Source organism: Populus nigra, chromosome 10 (genome assembly GCF_951802175.1).
Source record: "Populus nigra chromosome 10, ddPopNigr1.1, whole genome shotgun sequence".
NCBI lineage: Eukaryota > Viridiplantae > Streptophyta > Magnoliopsida > Malpighiales > Salicaceae > Populus > Populus nigra.
In genome coordinates, this window is record NC_084861.1 from 14293087 (window position 1) to 14306063 (window position 12977).

Consider the following 12977-nt stretch of genomic DNA (forward strand, 5'->3'; position numbering starts at 1 on the left):
CGTGGATGTAGGCGGTTTGCCGAACCACGTTAAATATTATGTCAGTGTGCTTTACCTCCTATGAGCAAATATCAGTATATCACCGGTCAGAATTCCCTACAATTACGAGCCTCCAGGCATTGTTGAGTGGGCATTGCCTTTGATAAGGAGGAGAAGGGCAGCTGCCATTATCGACCGGAATGTGCCTTTACCAAGAGATGTGGAATCACTTCTTAAACTTGCTGATGTAGCCGAGCTTACATTGAGGATTTGGAAACTTTTTTTGATCAAATTGTGAAAATTAGGTTGGTATTTAAGAATTTAAACAACATGTCGAGAACAGCAGGATTCGAACACCTGGACGGGCAGAGCCCACACGATTTCTAGTCGTGATCAATAACCACTCCGGCAAGTCCACTTGGTTGCAGCAGTTAGAAAATATCCAGTTTAAGTAAATACTTTCATGTAACTTCCTTAAGCTTTTAGCATAAAACTATGTATAGAAGCCCATTCGTGTGCCCAAAGCACATGCGAGACTTTTTCTCCCCCTTTCTTACTTTATAATGCGATAAATAGGCCCATTTGGAAGAGTTTGGTAACTATGCGTGCAAGGCTTTTTGTTTTTGTAAAAATCTGCACAGATATTAGATATTTGGGCCGAACATAAAAGCTAGAGCCCAAGGCAGAGATGTCCAAACAAGGGCTTCTCCCTAAATGGTTTAATGTTTGTGGGCTTCGAGTATAAGTTTGGGCTCACAAATAGAATAGTTCTAAACATGGGTTGTTATTAGATTGCAGTCTCTGAACATAACATTTTTGCCTCCTCCTGCTGCTGCGCTCATCTTAACACTTCCCAGGGTGTAGGACCACGACCACATGAACGGGTAAATTATGTAATTAGCATAGAAAAAAGAAAACAAATAGCGAATTAACAGAAGATGAAAATTTCTTTGTGAAATAGCACCGATTAAGAATGTTGTGGTTCGATATTTTAATAATATTAATTATAATTTTATCACAGTGATATTATACTTTTTATTTATGAAATGTCGTGTTTCTCAAAAGTAACATCTATTAATGTTATTTATTGTGCTATATATATATATATATATATATATATATATATATATATATATATAAACTTCAAGAACGGCCAGAGAGCGGTAGTTGAATAATATTTTCTGACCCAACATTGTAAGTTCTTAGTGTGTGATTTTGAGATTGCTGTTTTTATTTTTAAAACATAAAATCTTTTATCCATGCGCGCGTCGAGGACATTTTCTCTACTGCCCACCCAAAAAAAAAAAATCAAAATTTTTGAATTTGAATAGGTACTACTTAGATGGTCCATTGGCTCTTGAATTCTTCGTCGAGCTTTCATATTCACGCAGTTGTGGTTAGGCTAGATTTCTATCCCTCTGTGTCTCTTTCTGGTGGAAAGATGTTTTCTCGTCTTGCAAGAGACTACAATGTTTCATTGAAATGAACCATCTTCCAGATCCCAATCGTTTTCCTCATGGGGCTACTGATCAATTGACATCTCCTTTTCAGTACCCTTAACCTGTAGCTCGGGGCTAATTTGCCCAATATCATAATATTGAATGTTATCTTGAAATTCAAATTCTGAAATTCACCACAGTATAATTACGAGGGAGTAAAAAAACTCAGTCATCAAAGTTCAAATCGTAAGAAGTCGAGATAAGGAGATTGGATTCTCATATTCGGTGGTATTAACTAATCTAAAGTTTAATGTTAAATTTCTGATTTTTTTTTTGCTGGTTTTTTCTTTCATCTAGGATAGATTATTGAATTCATAATCAATGGTATATAATATCGACAAGATGAATTTTCATGTTCCTTGGAAAATCTAAAGTTAACTAGTAAATTATTGAAGTTCAAAATTAATGTAAGATTATGAATCGAACTCTCATATTTCCTTCCTTGTATATATGAGAATTTCGACCCAAGCAAAATTCACTAGTTTATACGTGGCCGGGTGGCAGATAAAGAAATTCATCATCTAAACGATTTGCCATATCACATTAACACCTGGGATTTTCACGGTATAATCCCAAATACAGAGCAAAGACAACAGATTTATTTTGCCACGAGATGCGTAAAATGTCGGCCTAGTGACAACAATTTCGTTGTGTAGTACTGATGATGATAATGCCCCCATGAACGAGTGACATGCAAGTTTCAAGTGAATTTCATGTACATGTACATGACGTTCATATGAACTGGGTATATGCTACAGCTTCCTCATTATCATCGATCTGACCCCACCTTCAAGTCTTTCTTTCTTTTCTTTTTTTGGTGTGAATAGTACCTCGTTATAGTAAATTTCGTAGCCCCTTTTTCTTTGAAACCCTTGTAACAACCGAAGTAAAACTAGGGTTTTCACTTTTCATAACAGCTCAGGCGCCAGGGAGGGAGGGAGGGAGGGCGTAAGGTTTGATAAAACAGATACAAAATAGCTGACTAAGAGAACCGGCGGGGTGTGCAAACAGTCTCAAAAGAAGAGAAGCGAATGCAAAACATGGACGCGGGGATGGTACAACCACAGCAACATGCGTGTTGGTGTTGGGGTTAAGTTCGAGGAAGGAATGAATAAAACCATGTGTTACTGTGTACAATGTTATAAGCGATGTTAATCTTTCTTGATTTTACGCCACAAATGATCATACGCATACATGTGGAAAGCAAAAGAAAGAATTAAAGCTAGCACATGACTCTCTGCGCCACCCTCATCATCATGATTCTAATACTTGTTTGCTGTGTGGGTGCAGTTCGAGGCGCATAGAAGTAGAGAAGGTTACAAAACTGATCTGTTTTATTAATTAGCACACATACATTGATAAAAAAAACCTCGAATCTGGAACATTTTTTCTCGAGAATTTGCAACCGAAAGATTCAGCGACCGATAGGGTTTATTCAAGAATAGGTATTAGATAGTTAAATAAAATTAGCATTAATTAGGTTAAAATTGTATAGCTGTAGAAGTAGTTAGAGAGAAGGGGTCAGAGAAGAATCTTACCGTGAGAGACATTTGCAAATATACAAATTAACAGCTAGGAAAAGGGAGAAGAGATTATCAGACCCATAAATCTCTGACAGGAGAGATTCCCACACTTGTTCCTTCCAACACTATACACGATAAAATGATGAATAACTTTTTCCAATTTTAATAAGGAGTTTCCTCTTCTTTTCTTTCTTTCTTTTTTCCCCTTTTGAATCGTTTACCATTTTCTACATAGAAGGGAAGTGGGAAAATTCCCCTCTCTGCAGCCTTTCCTAGACATGGAAGATCGATCGCTCTCTCTCAGACCCACCCCCCCTGCAGTCCCCTTTTTGACTACCATACGTCTCGTTTATAATACTTCTCTTCATCTTTTCTCATGCACTCACATTGTTGTTCCATTCCAAGTGGACAAATAGCTGTTTTTTTAATTTATTTTTTTTGGTAATAAAATAGCTGTTTGTTCACCTACTCTTCCTATCTATATCTTTAATTCTCTCATGCCTTTATAGCTTCATTTCTCTTGCTCGAGGTTCATATTTCATTTTTTTAGTGTCTTAAATATTGACAGTTCTTGTCATTAACCCTTGTCCATGATGGTTTTAACCTCTGGTTTTATCTACAAAACATGCATGTGTGTGTAGATTGTTGTTTCTAGCTAGCTAGCCCTATCTTCGCTGTTTCGCTCCCTTTGAATTTCTTTATCCATATCTTTTTGTTACTGTGTAGTGACAATTATACTGGGCCATGTTGCAGGCTTTAAGTTGACAAGAAACAGAAATCGATCTATATATGTGCTAGGATTTTAACATGCAGCTGTGACTTTAATTATATTATCATTCAGGTTCCAACATGCAAGAGGATTGCACATGTATTGTGCCCATCCGGTATATCAATTGATTAGGCTAGAGACAGATGACAAAATCCTAACAAAGTGGAAAAGCCAAGGCCATCGTAACTCAACTTTTTGGCTCACGCATATCCCACTTGATCTTGTACTATCCACTCAGGTATACATCTCAAGCTACTTGTCTTCTTCAATTGCCCTCCGGGGAAAGTGATGATCAGGTCGAAAAGAAAAGGTTAGGCTTGAACTGGCCTTGCCATTTCAATGCAAAAGGAAAAAATGAAGAGTGGTTTTATCGCAAAAAAAAACAAAACTAATTAGCTGCATGAAATTATGTGCTGGATGTTAATTAACCACATCACCATTATTATTCATTTTCTTTGATAGAAACTCAAGTTCGTACATTGCCTGACATGTATATATAACCTATTCATGTTTTATTATTGCATCGTTGCGAGTTGCAATCAGGTATCTGTCCATGGCATTACATAATACACAGGAACCATTGCATAATTGTATCTTAAAAGGTAAAATTAAAGAAGATTAAAACTAATTCTAGTAGGGACTGTGAATTTAAATTTAGCCAGCATTGATTACTATTTTATTTTATTTTTTATTTGGAGAATCTCATTCTGGCGGGGGGGCTAAACTTAGTGCTCGGAGGCCATGGCACCTTGGCTTTGGAAATTTTCCTTTTAGTCCTATATGCTCTAAGCCTGTTAGAACGTGCCCTTATATATATTCCCAGAATATGTATTCCCCCCCACCACCCCATGATCATGTATAACTCAGAAACTAAACTGTGTATTGATCAAATAAATAAAAAAATGCTGTCTCTGCTTCATCAATTGTCGATCCACTCCCTTCATTAATTTGTTTTGGGCTAGGAGTACTTATATATATGACTCAAGGGCTATATATCCTGTTTAAGCGTGTTATAAAAAGCCCTAGGCTCTAGCTTTAATAATTCATATATATAGTCCAGGACATCAGTACTCTCTTCCTCCGTGCATTCATTGGAGACCGAATTATTTGAGGTTGCTTCAAAGAATTGAAGAGGAGTTGTTCAGATGATGAGTGGCTGTAAACCAGAAAAACAAAAAGGCAAAAAATTACGGAAAAAGAAGACCGCATGAGCAAATATTTTACAAAATGCAAGGATTAATTACGTGTCTGCCTCAAAAGCAAGTCAACAAAACAAATACATATCGGCGTTCTTGTCACCGTTTTGTATATCCCTTGTGCATCTTTGTCTCTTGTACTAATGCAGGCCTACGCTTGGAGCAGTGGATCCTAGAGGTATAATTCAAGCTACGGACCAGAACTTCTGTTAAGTGAAATATCAGCTTCGCATACCTAATTGCTTGACATTATCTTATATCGTGCGTTTAGCACTGCATCTACTAATTAATACCGTTGTAGTTATTTGTTTTTCAAAAAAAAAAAAACGTTTTCATTTCAATTAAAAATCAAAACATATAAAAAACTTTAATCTAAAACGCCTTCAGAGAATAATTCTTGATGCAATAACGATCTACGCCAACATATGTCATGTAAGAGTATCTTGTGTTTGGAATGTGGCCACTTTATTAGATCTTTCAAAATCATGGTTCGTATAAAGCAAGATCAAATGTTTCTTCAGCTAAGATTATGGCAGATCTTACTTTTAGTCACCTCCCAGATCTCACAAACATGTTGATTTTCTTATTTATTTATCACAGAATTGATTTCCTTAATTATATGGACTGACTCTATATGATCTCAGTAATTTATAGAGCAATTAATATGCCAGCTGGTTCAACCTGCCGGGTTGGTTAGTATGATAATCATTCAAACCGCCCCTGAAAGTCTCCGCGAATACTATTTGGAGGCATTGGAATGGCTCCCGGACGGACTATGCCCACCATCGTGTGTCCTCTGTGTTCTTTTGCAGGACAGACAAATCGTTTGATCTAGTAATTACAAGAAAAGAATAAACGAATTTTTTACGGTGGAAGTAAAACAAAAAAGGTATTGTGGGAATTTGAAGGTGGAGTTACATATTTTATAGCTCAAGACAAAATGAAAAAATAAATCAGATGAATAATTGATGTAGGTGGAAGCACTGTAATGAGGGTAGAAACAAGGATAGAAAAAACAGAGCTTGGTCGAAAATAGAGTTAGAATATAAGCATTTTAATTTATAGCTAATTTATCACTGAAAAGTATTTTTAGAGAGGTTTATAACTCTTTAAATTAATAGATTAAAACTGAAAATAATAGAAAACCCAAAATTAAACTAGAAATACAAAAAAATCAAGGAAAACTAACAAAATTAACTCAAATAAGTTCTTCCAGATCTAATTACAAGGGTTATCTGGGTGGAGCCAATAAATCCGGTCTGTTCTTTTATATAACTGGATCTCGAGAACTTTCAAAAAAAAAAACCATAATCCAACTGGTTTGAAAGTTAGGTTCTTTTATTATCACTGTGTTCATCTTATGCGACCATATTCTCTCCTAGAACTAGCTAGCCCTGTTCTGTTGTTCTGCCAAGGTATCCCTAAGGTATCCGCATAATTTTTTATGACAAATCTTTATCAAACTGTGAAAAGATTTTCATGTGACTGCTTAAAGACTTTCAACTTATGCTAGCCCGGCTAAATCAATAATTAAGGCACGTGGAGAGGAAACGGTGATTAATAAGAATAAAAAAAAATCTATTTGACTGATTAGAATCATTTCATCTTCACAATCTTATTTTGCCGGTCATTTACCATAAACAAACAATTAATTTAGTCAGTTCACATTTTTATTCACAGTACAGAAATCAATCAACAATTATTCATGCAGACCACGAAAGGCTGAGAATGGACATACAAGCAAACCTGACACCTGTTGTTTTTATGTCAACCCTAAAAATGTATAAGTGGCCTTATATTGACAGAAAAAGATTCTCACAAAGATATTGACTATTCGAGGAACAGTCACAGAGGTTACTTGCATCATTTGAAAATATTATGGGCTGAGGCGGTGAAGAAGAAAGGGGTCTAGCAAATGACCGTATAGAGTTAATAATCACTCGTGCCATAATGGACTGTAGCCTAAGGAAAGAACAGATTTCCATCAGAATTAAGAGAGAACTTGGACATGGACAGGTCCTTCATAGTATTCTTCAAAAGAAAACACGAGTCTCTTGCTGATAAAAACCAGGTTAGGTAAGTAGCGAAATGACCGTTTAACATGCATATACTTGATTAAATGATCTGATAGAGAACATAATTAATATCTAATTTGTATATAAAGACAAACATGTACATACATACTCGCACTAAGACATGCCCGTGAGAGGGAATTTAAGTGGGATCGATGGTGGATATGATCCAGACAGATAAAGGGTTTAGCACAGAGAATCTCAGTTGCTTAATTAACAAAGTAGTAATATTACCAAATAGTGGGAGTGGTAATTAAAATGATGGTATAAAAGGAAATGGAAAAGATAAAAAGAAGGAAGTGATGGAGATAAAGAAAAGGATATGAAAGATCGATAGACAGGTACGTAGATAGGGTAAATTATGTGGTATTTCTTTCTTTTTTGAGCACTTTATTTAAATAAAGGTAAAGAAAGTAGAGAGATTGAGAGAATCCATGCGTTTCCAAGCACTCCCAGACAAAATGAGCTTCTGAGAAGAAAAGCAACCTTTGCTTTACGACTCAGAAAAAGGAGATTTCAAACCACCATAAGGGTTAGCTTAGGAAACTGCGTGGTTAGTAACCCAACCACACCATTTCCACTTCTCGTTTTCTTTCTGTCTGAATATCTCTCTCTCATATGATGGTGCCTGTCTATATTTATTTGCAAGCTGGGGGTGCAACTACAACCCCACCTCTCTCCTTCTTTCCCTCTCAATTCAACCACACATAAACCCTTCCGAATAATTACCTTCTTCACACCGGCCCTTTCTTTCTCAAGTTTAGCTAGTTTGCAGCTGGTTTCCTTGAGTTATGCCAATTCAAAAGGGCTAAATTTTTGTGGGGCTTTGAAACCCTTATTTGATTATGACCCAGTTTCTATTTCCCATCAACCTCTCTGTCCTCTCCTCCTTAAATACCACTCTCCCTCCCTATATCGACCTCCTTCTCCCTCCCTCCCTCTACCCTAATTTTGATGCTTCACTAAATACATTTTCTCGTCAACTTCTTTAAGTATGGTGTTCACGGGGAAGACAACCTATGGTAGAGAATAGATCGTCTTCTATATGCATGCACTTGTAGTTCATGCATTTATTCATTCTAAGTAGTGTGCATCCTGTGCAATTATAGGTAAGCTCTTATACAAACGCATACATGCTTAGAAATGCGCTATAGTCTATAAGTATAAACCATAATTAATGCACACACATATATATACATGTTTTCACCATCATGCATCCATATATATTATATGTGCCTGGCTCCCTGTATGCCATTTGCAGAGCCCAACGGATCTTCGATGGCCTCCGTGGATGGCGTATGAGGAGCCATGCATATTCGCATGTATATTATACATGGTTTAATTTTGCTCGCAGAAGGAAAATTTATACTATCACTTTGTCCAAATTCGAAGCTTAAAAGCCTGCAAGGGCAGCATTGTAATTTTCAATAGAATCAGGTTCTCTCTGACGCGAAGGTATTTGCTTAATCCTCTTCTCTTGTATAGTTTTTAGGGTTTTCATGATGTGATGTTAATCTAAAAGCTTTTGCAGGAGAATAATAGTTACTTTTCAGCATAATTTTTTCATTACAAATAGTCTCGTGTATGTTTCCTTGATAGTGATTTAACATGAATATTAGGTACTGCATCTGTATCGAGAGATCTGATTATAAATCTATCTTCTTAGCTCTCAAAAATATTACAGTGGATCGATGAGTTATAATTTTCTGTTCCTGACAACATAGGAGTTGCATATCATCCATCTCATCTTCTTGTAACACATGCTTGTCTCAGGTACATGTCATATGACCTAAAGTCAAGGTATCATGTCCTAGAGCTTTGACCACTAACAAAAAGGGGGAGAAAGACAGTTGATCTTGATCGCAGTTCGTTGATCATGGGAAACCCTGGTCATGTGTGCTGTACCTAGTGTCCAAGACTCCAAGTTGGTGCTAGGTGCAGTATAGATAAATATGGAATAATTGATTTGTTTTATATAAAATTTGTTCGTTGTTGTTTAATTTCATTGTGAAATTGTTTAAACACAGGTGAAATTTTCATTGGTAAATGATAAATATTTTTAGAAAATTTCATGGAATTATTAATTAATTATTTTAATTCACCCTGACAGAATCACTAACATAATTTACTGTAAGTGATATATTAGAAGAAAAAAAACATCAATGAGACAGATATATTACCAACAGAAATATTCATCAGAATTTCATCGAGAATACCACACCCGGTAGAATTATCAACATAATATGTCGTTAGAGATTTATTAGAAAAATCATCGGTGAGACAGACATTTGCCAACGGGCTAATATTCAACTAATTTGACAACAAATATTGATCGACCTTGTTTTTAAAGATCGACAGCAATAATTCATCATTATATTCATTGGTATAAAAATCACCCATGGAATTAACAATAAATATAATATAAGCGACGAGATATTTCTTCACAGTACATTTTAATTAGTAAAACTGTTAGTGATATTTATACCGCCATAATTAGTATGTTTACATCGATGGAATATTCTTTGAAATTTTCTGGTTTCGCGTTCCATGTTTGGTTTTGGATGTTAATCTACTCTGAGTACCCTTGACTTCCCTTTTAAGCTTGATTAACTAGCTACCATTAACATGTACAGCTTCATCATTAACTAGCTACCATTAACATGTACAGCTTCATCTAGGTCTACGTTATGCTTTTTCTGTGGCCGTAGGCTTACTAGTGTTGTTCTTCTTTTTATTGATCTAAGGCAATTAGATACTATGCTGTTGGAGCAGTGTTGGTTAAATCTTGTGAAAAAGAAGGTCTGTCTTGTATTTAACAAAACACCAACTAAAACTCCTATAAGTCAATGCTAAAAGACTACTACTGAAATTGGTTACCAAGTGTGTGAAACTTCTCTTTCGGGCATGTTGCTAGGCAAAGTGTAAAGGCGAAAGGAACTTGAAAATTAACACATTCCATCTATATAGTGGAACAGGTCTAAAGAACCTAAAGTTGCAAAGGGTTTTTTAATTTGTTGTTGGTGGACACAATCATGCATTCAATTAACTATAAAACAGCTTGCGCAGCCCATTTTTTCAGTGGTGTTTTTGCTCTGGAGGATAGTTGGTGGAGTAGTGTCCAGCTTCAGGTTTCAGTGTCATGAAAGCACAAGAAAACCACGCTTCTAATAGTTAGCTCTCCTGCTTTAATAAATCAAAAGCAAAAGGCTAATTAATGGATTAAAGATGAATAGCAACACACAAATTATTGTCGTTGTTGTCGTCGTCCCTGTTTTACACATAAAAATTTATACTATTTGTGGAGTAGTGATATCACCTGCAAGCCCAGGTACAATGAAAACAGCATGCTTTAGATGCTTAGGTTAATCTGCATAAAAAAGTACAGGCATAATCATGCTGGTCACACACGGACGTCGGGCCAGAGATTCAAGAAAGAAAAAGAAGTGTCGATTATAGGGAAAGTAAAGTGGAGGGTGGGCAGCAGCAGGATTATGATTACAGCTACTTGGGAATCTCATACAAAAAGAACTGGACCCCGCTTACTCTGTGTCTCTCTTTTTCATTGGCCACTAGAGTATATATTATACGGTCAAAGCTGGTCTAAAGGACACTGTCAGGCAAATTGAGGGACCACATTGGAGATCTACTGTTGAAATGGGATTTTTTAATTTTCCATTTCTTTTTCATGATATATTCGTTTTTTTTTTTATTTTGTAAGAAAGGGGAGAAAACCAGGGAGCCAAATAATCTACAGAAACCATTCTACCTATATTGATTAGGGGATAAATGGTGAAAAAAGAAGAAGATTGTGCTGTAAGATTACGAAGAACAGAACCGAGGCGTGTACAGGAAACAACAAATATTAAACCTGATGCATTTAAAAATATTATCTATATTTCATTAACACAAGAAAATCCTCCAAGATTCAACAGGCTGTTCATCAGGATCGATGTGCATAATAGAATCAATTATAGATTTTCATTTATTTTTTCAATGTAAAATTTATATTTACAAAAAAAATTTATTCTTTCAATAAAAAATAAAAAAAAATTAAAATATAACATAAAATAAAAAAAAAATTCAAATAATATCTCAAACTTTGTTATTGATAACGTAAGATATTTTTAAAGACCACCCTCTCCACTGTTTTGTCGAAGAAAGTAGACTCTATGTTATTCTATATGTCTACCTGTGAATGGTGGTGAAATATCAAGTGTAATAATATCCACCAGTAACATTTTTTTTATATCTCTTAAATAATTAATTTTTTAAATTTAATATTTATACAGTACTTAATTTTTATTAAATAAATAAAAATAATAAAATTTAAACTCGTGACTAGTTATCATTAAAACTCTGATATTATATTAAAAAATCAATTCAATCTAATAATTTAAATTATTAAATAAAATCTCAAAATATAATTTATATTATTTTCTAAAAATAATACGTCATGATTTCAAGTTTATGTGGAAAAAAAATATGTGTTTGGCTTAAAAATATGATTGATTTTTTTAAAAAGTAGAATTCTCTTAAAGCATAAGCCACATGGCACAAAAATAAAAAATACGTATTTTTATGAATTTTTTAAATTAAAAAAAAACCCATACACCCTTCAAATCTTCTTTCAAAGACAAGGTTATGCACGTTTATGTTTGGAAGGTGGGGTGGAGGGGGAGGTACATGCATGATGTCGTTCCTCTGGCAGACACTTCTCTCTTTTTCCTACGTTTAACTAAAAATATGTTTTTCCCGTGTTCTTTCATGAAAATGGTAAAACCCCAATATATCAACTGATATCAAAAGCACGTTGGGTTTTACCATGGAGTTCTCTCAAATTCCTCGGTGTCATGTATAGTTAATTCTTCAAGGATTTGGACCTAAAGAAGATGTTCATTATTACCGTAATTTCTTTAAAGAGTAAGATAAATGAAGTTTCAACTAATTATGGAGTTGATTCTACATGCATATTGTATGGTAGGGGTTCAAGTTCAGTCTAACTATATACTCGTAGCTTTCTCAAGCCTGGTTTTGCTAGCTATTTGCATTTTAAATTGAAAGAATCTGGGATTGGAGAGGACCCTGTACTCCGAGTTCTTAGATTTCTCGCATATCCTGCAAGAATTAATCATGTGAGTGCAGGCTTCAACCAGTTCAGAGCCATGGAAAGGGTAAAAATAAATTCCGGGCTAAATTAATGGATTTATTTGCGTCAGCTGCTTTGATCAGTTGCAGAAGATGATGTTAATGAAGAGAATAAATTGTGTGAGATGCTTCTGTGGATCAAACTGCAGTGACGATAACGTTTAGAAATGTGCAGTACAAGCATAAGATTCTTTAGATATTACGTATTTTCGGACTTCATCGTGTATGTAAATCTTAGCCAAAGGGAAAAAGAAAAGAAAAATTAAATTAAAGATGTGTTTCTTCATTTTCTCCTTCTTTTGTTTTTTTTTTCTTGTTCTATAATTGTTCTCGTTGGCTCTTAAGAAGCCTATATATGATTCTGATTGTTCTTGATTCCGAGACAATATAATTGGTTTCTCTTCTCATGAAATTTTCTGGATTTTTTTTATTAATTTTAAAATCTAGTGATTTTTTAAAATTCGTTGCACTGATTATTTTATATCGTCCATCACCTTTCGATTCAACAATCAATCCGACAATTGTACTGATAAGGAATTGGCTAATGGTTTCGACCAGACAGGTCCGATCGAGTTGAGCTTGTCAATTATGCACCATAGTAGCATAAAGGGTGGGCAATAATTGAGCTTTCCTCCCTGCAAGCGTTAGAAAGTTAATGAATATTTTTTTTTTACGAAAAATAATAATTTTATTATATTAAAAACAGGACATGGTCATAATTATGAACTTCCAAATAAATTCCTATCCTCTCTCTCTCTTTTTTTTTTTAATGTTAAAATTTCTATGCATCTCGA

The 12977-nt window shown here is 34.9% G+C and overlaps 1 long non-coding RNA gene across 1 annotated transcript; it reads left to right on the forward strand.

Annotated features, from left to right (window-relative positions):
• The first annotated feature begins 7613 nt into the window (after positions 1-7613).
• Positions 7614-9105, forward strand: LOC133705022 (uncharacterized). The gene is made up of 2 exons (XR_009844178.1): positions 7614-8493; positions 8812-9105. It is a non-coding gene; the product is annotated as an uncharacterized LOC133705022 (long non-coding RNA).
• The last annotated feature ends 3872 nt before the right edge of the window (positions 9106-12977 follow it).